This window comes from Cnephaeus nilssonii (assembly GCF_951640355.1).
Source record: "Cnephaeus nilssonii genome assembly, chromosome: 18".
Lineage (NCBI taxonomy): Eukaryota > Metazoa > Chordata > Mammalia > Chiroptera > Vespertilionidae > Cnephaeus > Cnephaeus nilssonii.
In genome coordinates this window covers 45,686,759-45,697,827 of record NC_137089.1, presented here as the reverse complement: position 1 = coordinate 45,697,827, position 11,069 = coordinate 45,686,759, and positions in this window count along the sequence as shown.

The following is an 11,069-nucleotide window of genomic DNA, read 5'->3' as shown; positions in this document are numbered from 1 at the left end:
ATCAGAGCCACAGAAAAGAACCCATGGCTTTAATATAGGAAATAATGCTGGCATGTGTCCTGGGACGTGAATGCTTTGGGGGATAGCAATCTTGCTTGGACATCTGTACCCCAAAAGCCCAATTATCGCCAGGCATGGAGCAGAGTATTGAGTGGGTACGCTCTTCTCTCCTAGGTCAGAGGAACTCACAAGGTGGTCTTAGCCGGTGCTCTGGCGGTCAGTGTGGTGTGCTGTTGAGATTTGTTTTTTAAATATATTTTTTATTGTTGATAGTATTACAGATATCTCCCATTTCCTCCCCCTTTTCCCCCTCCTCCCTCCCCTCTCCCCCCACCGCCCGTCTTCACTACCCTATTGCCCGTGTCCATGGGCTATGCGCAAGTATATAAGTTCTTTGGTTTATCTCTTCTTGTCCCCCCGCCCCCGCACCCCCGACCCCACATCGAGGTGTGTCAGTCTGTTCCATGCCTCCCTGCTTCGGGTCTTATTTTGTTGGCCAATTCATTTTGTTCATTAGATTCCACAAATAAGTGAGATCGTGTGATATCTGTCTTTCTCCGTTTGGCTAAGAGGTTTTGAAGGAGACGTCCTGGGCTCTGGTGCCGCTCCTAGCCGGTGCCCTTGGGAAGTCCAGGGACTCCAGGCCTCTTCCAGTTCTGGGGCGCAGGTCAGCTGAGCCCTGTTCCCTCCCTCTGGGTCAGTGTGAGAGCCCGGGCATTATTTGTGAAAATGCTTCGTAAACTTGGAGAGTTATGCAAATGCAAATGAATATCATCAGGATTACAGAAATGTTACTGCCTGCAGCCACGCCTCCGGCATTCTGGAAGCCATTGATGGGATGCGCTCAAAAAACAATTCTCCCCTCTGGCGTCGTTCTCAGCCAGGTTGCCGCACCGACTCCTACTTGATCAGCTATTAGGCCTTTGGAGCCGCACACAATTTTCAAGTGAGTTATTCAATTAATCATTTCTGTCGTAACTGCACTGTCCCTTCGAATTCTCTGCTTCTGGAAAGCCAGCGCAGCTGGTGGAGCAGCCTAACTCCCTGCTCATCCTGCCCACAGATCAAATGGCCTGGCGGGAGTGGGGGGGGGGGGGGTGCCGGAGGAGGGGGGAGGCCGATCAATGGCCAAATGAATTAGTAGGGAGTTGGAAAGAGAGAGAGAGCCAAGTGGTTCCCAACACCCAGTTTACCTTCCCTTGTACCATGAGGTGGTCCAGTAACGCAGCTAAATGGGATTGCCGCAGATTGAATCAAAATGCGGGAGATTGCTATTTAAAGGCCCCCTGGGGGAAATTACTGGGTAAAGGATCATTCCATTTTCATGAATGAGTCCCCTGGTAGAACTGCTTTTACTGAATTTGAATTTTTATAATCTAGTTTTCAAATTATTATATGTAGTATAATACATATTAGATGATAAACATAAATTACATTATCAAATAGAATATATAAATAAATGTAGGATATATAGGACATAATTTCTATAGTAATAATAAGTTACTGAGTCCCAGTGGCTAGAAAGTATGTGACTCGTGTGGCGGGTTAGATTTCTCCTCTGAGAGATGATGCTTAAAGAAACCGGTGCTTTGACTATAAATCCTTAAGAAAATTCCCTTCACCAAGGGAAAAAGATCTCCGCTCGGGCTAAAGAAAGTATTTTAAATAAACCGTTATGAGCAGCAGGAAATGGATCGCCATTTGAAGTGGTAAGCTCCCTGGCGGAAAAATTTAGATTGTGGGAAACCACTTTGTGGAACTCTGTTTTCGTTTCATGATTGGGCTTGAATTTTTCTATAAAATATGTCTGTAAGGATGTGAGATGGATAGGACTCTTCAACATGGTTAGGTTAAAATAGCTTAAGAGTAAAGTAAATATAAACAACAAGTTTTGGGGAAATGAAGTATCCAAGTTGCAGTTGGGACAAGATAACGGGTAGTGTTTGCCCTGTTCTGTTTAGTGATGGGTGGGTGGGGGTAGGGGGGTCTGCTGTCTGTATTTATATGTTCCGTTGAACAACATGAGTTTAAACTGCGAAGCTCCACTTACACGCTGATTTTTTTAAAAACTTATGGTATCGATAAATACAGTACTGGCAATATATTTCCTTTTTCTTATGATTTTCTTGATAACATTTTATTTTCTCTCACTTTATTCTAAGAATGCAGAATATATAATACATATAACATGCAAAATATGTATTAATGGACTGTTTATGTAATTGCTAAGGATAGGTAGTTAAGGTTTGGGGGCGTCAAAAGTTATACATGGATTTCTGACTGCGCAGAGGGTCAGCGCCCCTAACCCAGTGTTGTTCCATTCACTGTGTGTGCCTCCTTGAGTCACTGCCTGGCGCGAAGAACACCATTCCTTCCCTCATCTCTTTTTCCACAAGTTTCCAACACATTACCATGCACACACGGGCAGGGGCAGACGCAGACACCTAGATATCTAAAGCTGACAGAGAATCCAGGGAGAGCCTAAAAGCAGGCCTGGAGGTCAGCCAGAGTCACATGGAAGGAAGCCTTACCTTCACCATCACCTGGAAGGGACCAACCTCTCAGGTTACAAATGAGGGAAGTGAGAGAGTCCTGTGAGGACCTGTGGCTCCCCTGGGGTCACACAGCCACTTAAGCTCAGGGGGCAAGTCCTATTTTCTCCCTCTATCTCCCTACAGGCATCACTTAGGGAGATTACCAGGTAGCTTGGCTCCTGCCCTGGGCACAGGGAGCCGGGGTGCTGTACTCATTAGTTGGGTGATGAGTCCCCTCGCCTTTGAAGGGCGGGCAGGGCTGCAGGTAAAGATCATCAGCGTCTGCAAAGGGCTCCCCTGCACAAAACCTGTTTTCACTTGTCGCCTGCGGCCGCTGGCCACTTGTGGCTGTAAACATCGCCACGGAGGGAGCCGCTCACACACATCATTTGCTCACAAGCTTCAGAAAGCAGGAGGGCTGGGTCTGGTTCTTATTATTAAAGGCAAACAACCCCATTATTAAAAGTAAACAAGGCAGAACTGCTTTGAAACAATTGATTAAATGTCTCCTGGCTCAGAGGCCTAAATTCACCCCCAAACAAAACCTCCCTTACTGAAATCTAAAGAGGGAGCACCTTAAGAAGAGCCTTCAGAAGAACAGCCCCCTTCTGAGCGCCTGGGACCGGTCAGGCTTAGCGACCACATGCCCTCTAATCCTCAGGATTTATAAGTGGGCTCTATGGTTTGCATTTTACCAGCGATGGCACAGACAGGGCCGCTTAGGGCTTGTGGACACAGATGGAATATGGAAACATTAGGATTTGAACTTGAATCCTATGACTTCCAAGACCCACACCCATCCCGCCCTAGCGCATAGTCTCCATTAAAGACAGGTCTCCCCATGCCCCTGTTTTTGCTGTTGATTTCAAAGAGAAACCCAAGATCTGGGAGAAAGAAGCACGCATCTGCTCTGGAAAAACCTGAAATTGCAGGCATGCTTGTGGGGTTGCCAGGAAGAGGAAGCCCATTAGCAAGCTAAGTCAGTTAAATGTGCAAAGTAGGCAAAGACTATAGATGTTACATTCCTAGTGCTCAGCATCTTGCCCCAATGCCTGCCTAATTCGTGTGCCACATATACTCAGCTTTCCAAACAAACCAGAACGTAGCTTTGCAGGTCCAGAATCTAGGGCCAGTGAATCTAGGGCTAACTGACCCTGAGTGACAGACTCCTACTAGCCAAACTTATAAGAGACAGATGTATAGACAGAATGTTTCTTGGCTACAGTAGAATTTTGTTTTCCTGGGAGTCTTAGTGCTAGAAACAGCTAAACAATGGGATTGTTCTAAAATGATATTTTTAAATGTCTAAAATCATGCTATTGCTAGAATCCATAAGCAATTTGCTATTGGCAGCTATGCTAGGTAATAGAGAAATTCACTACATACTACACCACCAATGACTAGTTGGGGATGACAAAGCAACCAAAACTCTTCTTTTTTAAAAAAATATTTTTTTATTGATTTCAGAGCGGAAGGGAGAGGGAGAGAGAGATAGAAACATCAATCATGAGAGAGAATCATTGATCGGCTGCCTCCTGCACACCCCACACTGGGGATCGAGCCCGCAACCTGGGCACGTGCCCTGACCAGGAATCTAACCGTGACCTCCTGGTTCATACTAGGTCAACGCTCAACCACTGAGCCATGCCAACTGGGCCAGCCAAAACTCCTGATGTGGAAGGATGGTGCCACTGTTATGAATAGATTGACAAAGACTTTGTTAGAGCTACTTCATGTTGTGAAAAACCTTATGAATTATATGGAATTAAAACAAAAACATTTACTGGAACCAGTCTGACAGTTCCTCAGAAGGTTACAAATAGATTTTCCATATGACCCAGCAATTCCACTAAAGGGAGATAAACAACAGAACTGACAACATCCGACCATACAAAAGCTCATACACAAATGTTCACAGCACCTTTGTTTACAGCAGCCAAAAAGTGGCATCAACTCCCATGTCCGTCAATGGATGAATGGATAAACAAAAATGTGGTGTATTCATACAATGAAGAATTACTCAGCCATAAGGGGAAATGATGTACAGATACGCGCTACAATATGGATGAACTTTGAAAACATTATACTAAGAGAAAGAAGGCAGGCACAAAAGGCCACATATTGCATGAATCTATTTATAGAAAATGTCCAGAATAGGCAAATCTATAGAGACAGAAAGTAAATTAGTGGTTGCCTAGGTCTGGGGATGGCAAGGTTGGAGGAGAAATGGGAGTGCCTGCCAGTGGGTACAGAGTGGCTTTGAGGGCTGATGTTCTAACCAGAAAACGTTCTAAAATTAGTTGTGGCGATTGTTTCACAACTCCGTGAATATAAGGACCATCACTGAATGGCAAACTTTAAAAGGGCGCATCTTATGGTATGTGAATTACATCTCAATAAAACTGCTTTAAGAAAAAACAACAACACATTTACGACTCCGCAGGAGGTGTTTGTCCTGAATAGTTTCCATCACTCTTCCCACTCCCAATCCATTCTCCATTCTGTGCTTTGTTCCCCAGGAAGCTGATCCTATGGACTGTTTACCCACAGGCTCCGCTGTGCAAGCGATCAAATAATTTATTGTCCAAACTGGGACACTTTTGTGAATGAACAATGGAGGTAAACAAACTGTACTGGGCAAATTAGAGGTCCTGGTTCTGGTCCCCAACATTTGCTCTACCGAGGGCTACAGCTCCTATGAGGCAGACCTCTCCATGCAGCTCCACCTTCTGTCCTTGCCCTTCTGGCCCAGGAGGGTGTGGGGTGGTGAGGGTGCAGGAGTAGGGGGTGGGAAGTGGAGGGGGGTTGGGGGGGTCGGAGGGGTGGTGGTGGAGGGGGCTGATAGCTTTCCACCTTGGCCCCCGGAACTGCACTGCCCCCTGGCTTCCCTAGACCCTGCCCGTGTCCCTGTAAAGAGTTTGTGCCTTAAGTTTACTCTATTTTTGGTTGAAATGGACCATCTGTTTCCTGCCAGCACCCTCCTGACACAAAACTCCAGATAAACAGCCTGAAAGAGAAATTTGAAAAGAAAAAGTGTGGTCAACACAGTGACACTGCTAGATGGGGGACCCTCCTTCAGTTTCTGTAGATATGTTAGTCCCGTTAGCAACGTTACTGCATGCCCCACCCAACAACAAGGATGTTCCAGAAAATACAATTTAAAATATTATTGCAAGGGTTCTTTTTTTTGCCAGTTTGAAGGAAATGAGTGTATAGTACAAATTATAATTTTCATTCATAAACATTAACCTAATACAGAATTTAGAATATCTGCCTAAATGTACATAGCTTTCCTGGGTATTTCCACTTCAGTGGAGTTTATCTTACCTTCTGAGTTAGCCAAAATGATGTTTTATGTTCATTTATTTTATGATGTCTAGAAGTATCAAATTAATAAAATTAAAAAAACATACTTTTCATTAGGAGGATGCAGCAGGAAAACATATGTCCATTGGGTTAATCTTGTTCAGAATGTGCTGTGCTACCTCAGATCTGAGGATTTATGCATTTCATCAACTCTGGAAAATTCTCTGCCAAAATCTCTTGGAATATCTCTCCCTCCTCCCTCTCCCCCCTCCGACCCCTGCAGCCCCTCTCCCCATTTTCTAACAATATGCTTTATTCTTTATGTCCTTCTTATCTCATAGCCTCTTTTTTCTATTTTCTACTTTATTTCTATGTGCTTTCTTCAGATCTTTCTTATAAAAAATTCTCTTTTCAGCTCTACATCTATTCAGCTCCCCAACCTGTCCATTTATAGTTCAAATATATATATGGTAATTTCAGTGACTATATTTTTCATTGCTAGTCAGTGTATTTAATTCTTTTTTTCCAGTGTTTTCCATCCTTTTCATAGTGTCTTGTGTTTTTGTATCCTTCTTTGATATTTTAACCAGTTAAAACATATTTATCTACTAGACTGTTGGATTATCTTTAGCTCTTATGGGTTAAATCCTGATGTCAGTTGTGTCTGCTGACTCTGGAACATGATCAGTAGACTGTTCCTTGTACAATTTATAATTTTGAATTATGAGCTCATTTCAGGAGCCTTTATCTGTGGGAAACGCATGAGGACTTGACTGAGGGTCTGTCCCCTCAGAGTCATTTCTCATTAGCTTCTGCCAGGCTACCCAGGATTATTTTAGGCCAGTGCCCAGTTTTCACATCAATTTTCATCTTGGGCATTCGGGATCCATTCAAAGGAAGGCAAATTCAAACTCCAAACAAAGCCGTGGCATAGGCCTCTGGTTACAAGTTCTCAGGGGACGCTTTAGGCCCACCCAGAGCCCAGCTCCCTGTCCTGGTGGGCACCCTGCTTTCTGCTCCAGCTGCCCTCGAAGCTGGGCAATCGCGGGTCCTGATTCTGCAGGGGGCTCTCAGTTGCACTTCCCTCCTTACCTGGACCCAGGCCTCTTTTTCGCCCCCCCACCCCTTTGGGGTTAAACACCCAGGCCCCTGAAACCAAGGGGGCAGTCGAGGCATCAGCTTTCATGCATTCTCTTCTGGTTTTCAGCTTCCTCTTTGTTTCTGGCCCTTCTTTCTTGCTGGTTCTGCCATGGATTTCAAAGGATTCTGATTACGTTTACCTAGCGTGTCTACGTGGCTGTCGCAGGAGGGGGCTTCAGGGGATAGAATCTGCCTCTTCATAAAAAACGAAAAGTCCCCCTTTCATTGTGTTTACATCACAATGTGTTGGGGTTAGTGTCAGATTTTCCATTTCTAGGCAAACTCGGGCGCCTCTGATTGATTGGAAATAACTAGATGTTTTTCAATTGCTTTGCATGGCACGTTAGAGGTTTTCTAGAATAACATGCTTTTCATGCTCTTTTATTGCTACTCTAACCAGAACTCACATCTCACTTACCACATGTTCTTTTTTTTCCCGTTGTGCTTGTATGAAACAGAAAGAGACACGTTCCAGAAGAGGGAGCGATCGGGTCCTGGACTGTCTTGTTCTATAATGGGCGGCGGGATATCTGCTCCCCTCAGAATGCCACTCTCAATACCAAGGTAACTCAGAAGCTAAGTTGGGGTCAGCAGACAGCTGGGGAGAATACAGACAAGGAAGGGGTAATGCGACGGTCCTGGAGAACAAGAGTGGCTTGGCACAGAGGAGGTGCTCAAGAAACATCTCAGGAACTGAACTGAACTGTCCCTCCCCCACTACAGAGCAGACACACGTTCCTGGTGACCGAGATCCATCAGCTGGGGTCCCAGAGAAACATGCATTCTTCCAGCTTCTTTCTCCCTCTCACATCTTCCCCATGAACCAGACCCTGTACCAGACTCCCAGGACCACAGGCTGCGTGCAGCTTGCAGAGGAATTTTTTAAAATTTAGAAATTAAAATGTATTTTGGTTTGGGGGAAAACTTCACATCCAGATTCAAAAGTTTCAGTCCCTCTGGAAGGATTGGAACCTGTGGCAATGAAGGGCCAACATTCCCACTTGGCCTTGGGCTGGAGAACTTGTTCTGAGGTCACTACGGTTCCCCACCTCCTCTGAACTTGCACCTGGCCTGCTTCACACAGGTGCGCTGTCCGACCCCCATAGGCACAGGCTTGTGACCCTGCTGTTGCAGCATCACTTTGGCCTCTCTACCAATCTATACTAATAAAAGGGTAATATGCTAATTAGACCAAACAACTTCTGGGTGACTTTCCAGACGTCCTTTCGGACAAAGTCATGGTGGCGGGGCCGAGGCAGAGGTGGTTGGGGGTGATCAGGCCGGCAGGGGAGAGCAGTTAGAGAGATCAGGCACCAGGCAGGTGAGTGGTTAGGAGCCAGCGGTCCCAGATTGCAAGAGGGATGTCCGACTGTTTAAACCGGCAGTTGGACATCCCCTAAGGGGTGCCCAATTAGAGATGGTGCAGGCTGGGCTGAGGAGAAACCCCCCCGCCCCGTGCACGAATTTCGTGCACCAGGCCACTAGTCGGTTAATAAGGAAACACCTTCTTTCATGAGTTTCCTGACCAAGGTCACATTCACACGCTGAGGCTATAACTGGGTGTTTCCTAGGCCACCATCCACAAACACACGTCAAACATCTCTGACAGTGAGTCACTGTGCAGGTGGTATTTCTTGACTCTTGCTAGTTTCATGTTCAAAGGGGGATTCTGTTTCTAAACTTGTGATGCTTTATATACTGACAACCTTCTAAGAGATTGAGTGGCTCTGGGCTCATAAAGAATTTTACTTATAGAGCAAGCTTAAACCAATTTTTTTCATAGATGAGCCATGATAATGATCAATACATATTAATAGCTACGCTTTATTGAGTCCTCCTGTGTGCTCACATAAGTAATCCCATTCAGACCTTACTTAGCCTTTGGAGTTAGCATATCTATTATGCACTTTACAGATGAAGAAACGGAGGCACAGAAGGCTTGAAAGTGAAGAAGCCAGAAATCAAACCTAGGTAGCCTATCCTCCTTTTTATTTTTTTGTTTTTTAATATATTTTTATTGATTTCAGAGAGGAAGGGAGAAGGAGAGAGAGATAGAAAGAAACATCAATGATGAGAGAGAATCATTGATCGGCTGCCCCCCTGCACGCCCCACACTGGGGATGGAGCCCACAACTGGGGCATGTGCCCTGACCGGGAATCAAACTGTGACCGCCTGGTTCATAGGTCGAGGCTCAACCACTGAGCCACACCGGCTGGGCAAAGCCTACCCTCTTAACCACCTCCCACAGCTGCCTCCAATGCAAAGCCCCTCACTAGGCTCAGGAGTGTCACAAACAGCATCTGAAGTCTCATAGCAACCCCGGGGCCTCACATGGCAACCTGGCCTCACATTAAAGACACCTGTGGAGTTTTAAAAGCATCCCCAAGCATGAAGCAAATATCATAATGGATTAACATTTGGGGAACCTAATGAAGGGTAAATGAGAAACCTCTGTCCTACTCTTGCAGTGTTTCTATATATCATGATTACGTCAAAATTTAAAAATTAAAAGAAGAAAAAGAATGTGTTAGAATAATATTAATGGACCTGGGGGGATTTTTTACAGAAACCATTGATAGCAAGAAGTGTTAACAGGAAGTGTTAATAGCAAGATCCAAAAACGTATGTGTGTGTGATCCCATTTTTGTAAAACAAATAATGACAATACACACACACACACACACACACACACCCTCCATATCCTTCTATGAGGATGGAATAAACTATGTATGATACATTAAAAAAGTCTGGTGCCCAGTCCCCAGAGATTCCACTTTAATTGTTTATGGGTCGGATTCGTAAATTTGCTGCCTATGGGAATCATCTGGAAAGCTCTGAAAAGTCTCGATGCCCAGGGCACAGCCCAGACACCTGGATCAGTCTCCCTGGGAGTGGAGCCCTGGTGGGAGTGATTTAAAATTCCCACAGGGGATTCCAATTGCTGCCAAGTCTGGGGACCATCAGAGCCCTGGGTGCAGCTGGGTTGAGAATCACTTCTGGGAAGGAGGGGAACTCATGAGGGCAGCATTACTGTAGACGTGCATCTGACATCCATTTCAACCCTGGGAGCAGCCCATCAGTAGGAACCCCGCAGAAACAGAGGCTGGCCAGGAGCTCAAACAGCCTGCTGGAGGCCACAGTGCGAGGAGAAGGCGGGGGAGGGGGGGGCGCATCCTGACCACCTTCCCTGGGGGGAGGAGGGTGGGGGGAGCTGCTTTGGGGAGGCATCCTTGCCTCCCGATCTCTCCTTTCCAGGATCACTGGGGTTGAAATTAATTCTGGTAGAGATTCCTTCCTTTGGGTACCTCCTTCTAGGAGCTATTAAAAACAAAACAAAACAAAAAGCAAAAGTTTCTGGGAGGAATTATATATTAATTGGGTCTTGATGTCTGCACAGTGAATGCTGGGCGTTCCAAAGCAAGGAGAAAGTTAGGGGGATGCTCAACTATGGGGAAAGAAGGTAACGTAAGGGGTGTAAATCTGACCTTGTCAGTTTTTTGCTCAAAATCCCTCCGTTCACTAGCCTGACCACAGACTTATTAAAAATGCCAAGTGTTGTCCCAGCTCTGAGCCTTTGCTGCCTGGTGGAACGTTCTCAGGATCGCCCTCAAGGGAGAGCCTTTCTCTTGAGAGACAGGGGCCTGCTTCTCAGTCCCGAGGCCAGTAGAGGCCTGAGGGAAAGGAGACAAGAGAGGTGTGCTTGCCTTAGCCGGTTTGGCTCAGTGGATAGTGTCAGCCTGTGGACCGAAGGGTCCCGGGTTCAATTCCGGTCATGCACCTCATTTGCAGGCTCCTCCCTAGCCTGGGCCCTGGTCAGGACGCGTGCAGGAAGCAACAATCGATGTGTTTCTCTCACATCAATATTTCTCTCTGTCTTTCCTTCTCTCTTCCACTCTCTCTAAAAAATCAATGGAAAAATATCCTCTGGTGAGGATTAAACAAAAGAGAGAGGTGTGCTTTTTAAACACTGCTAAGGTTGTGTGTTCAGGGCGTTTGAATTCAGGTGTGTGGCAAGAAAGCCGAGCACAGTGTCCTTTGGGCTAAGTCAGGAGCCCCAGATGCCAGGAGGGCTGGAGGCTGGGTAGAAG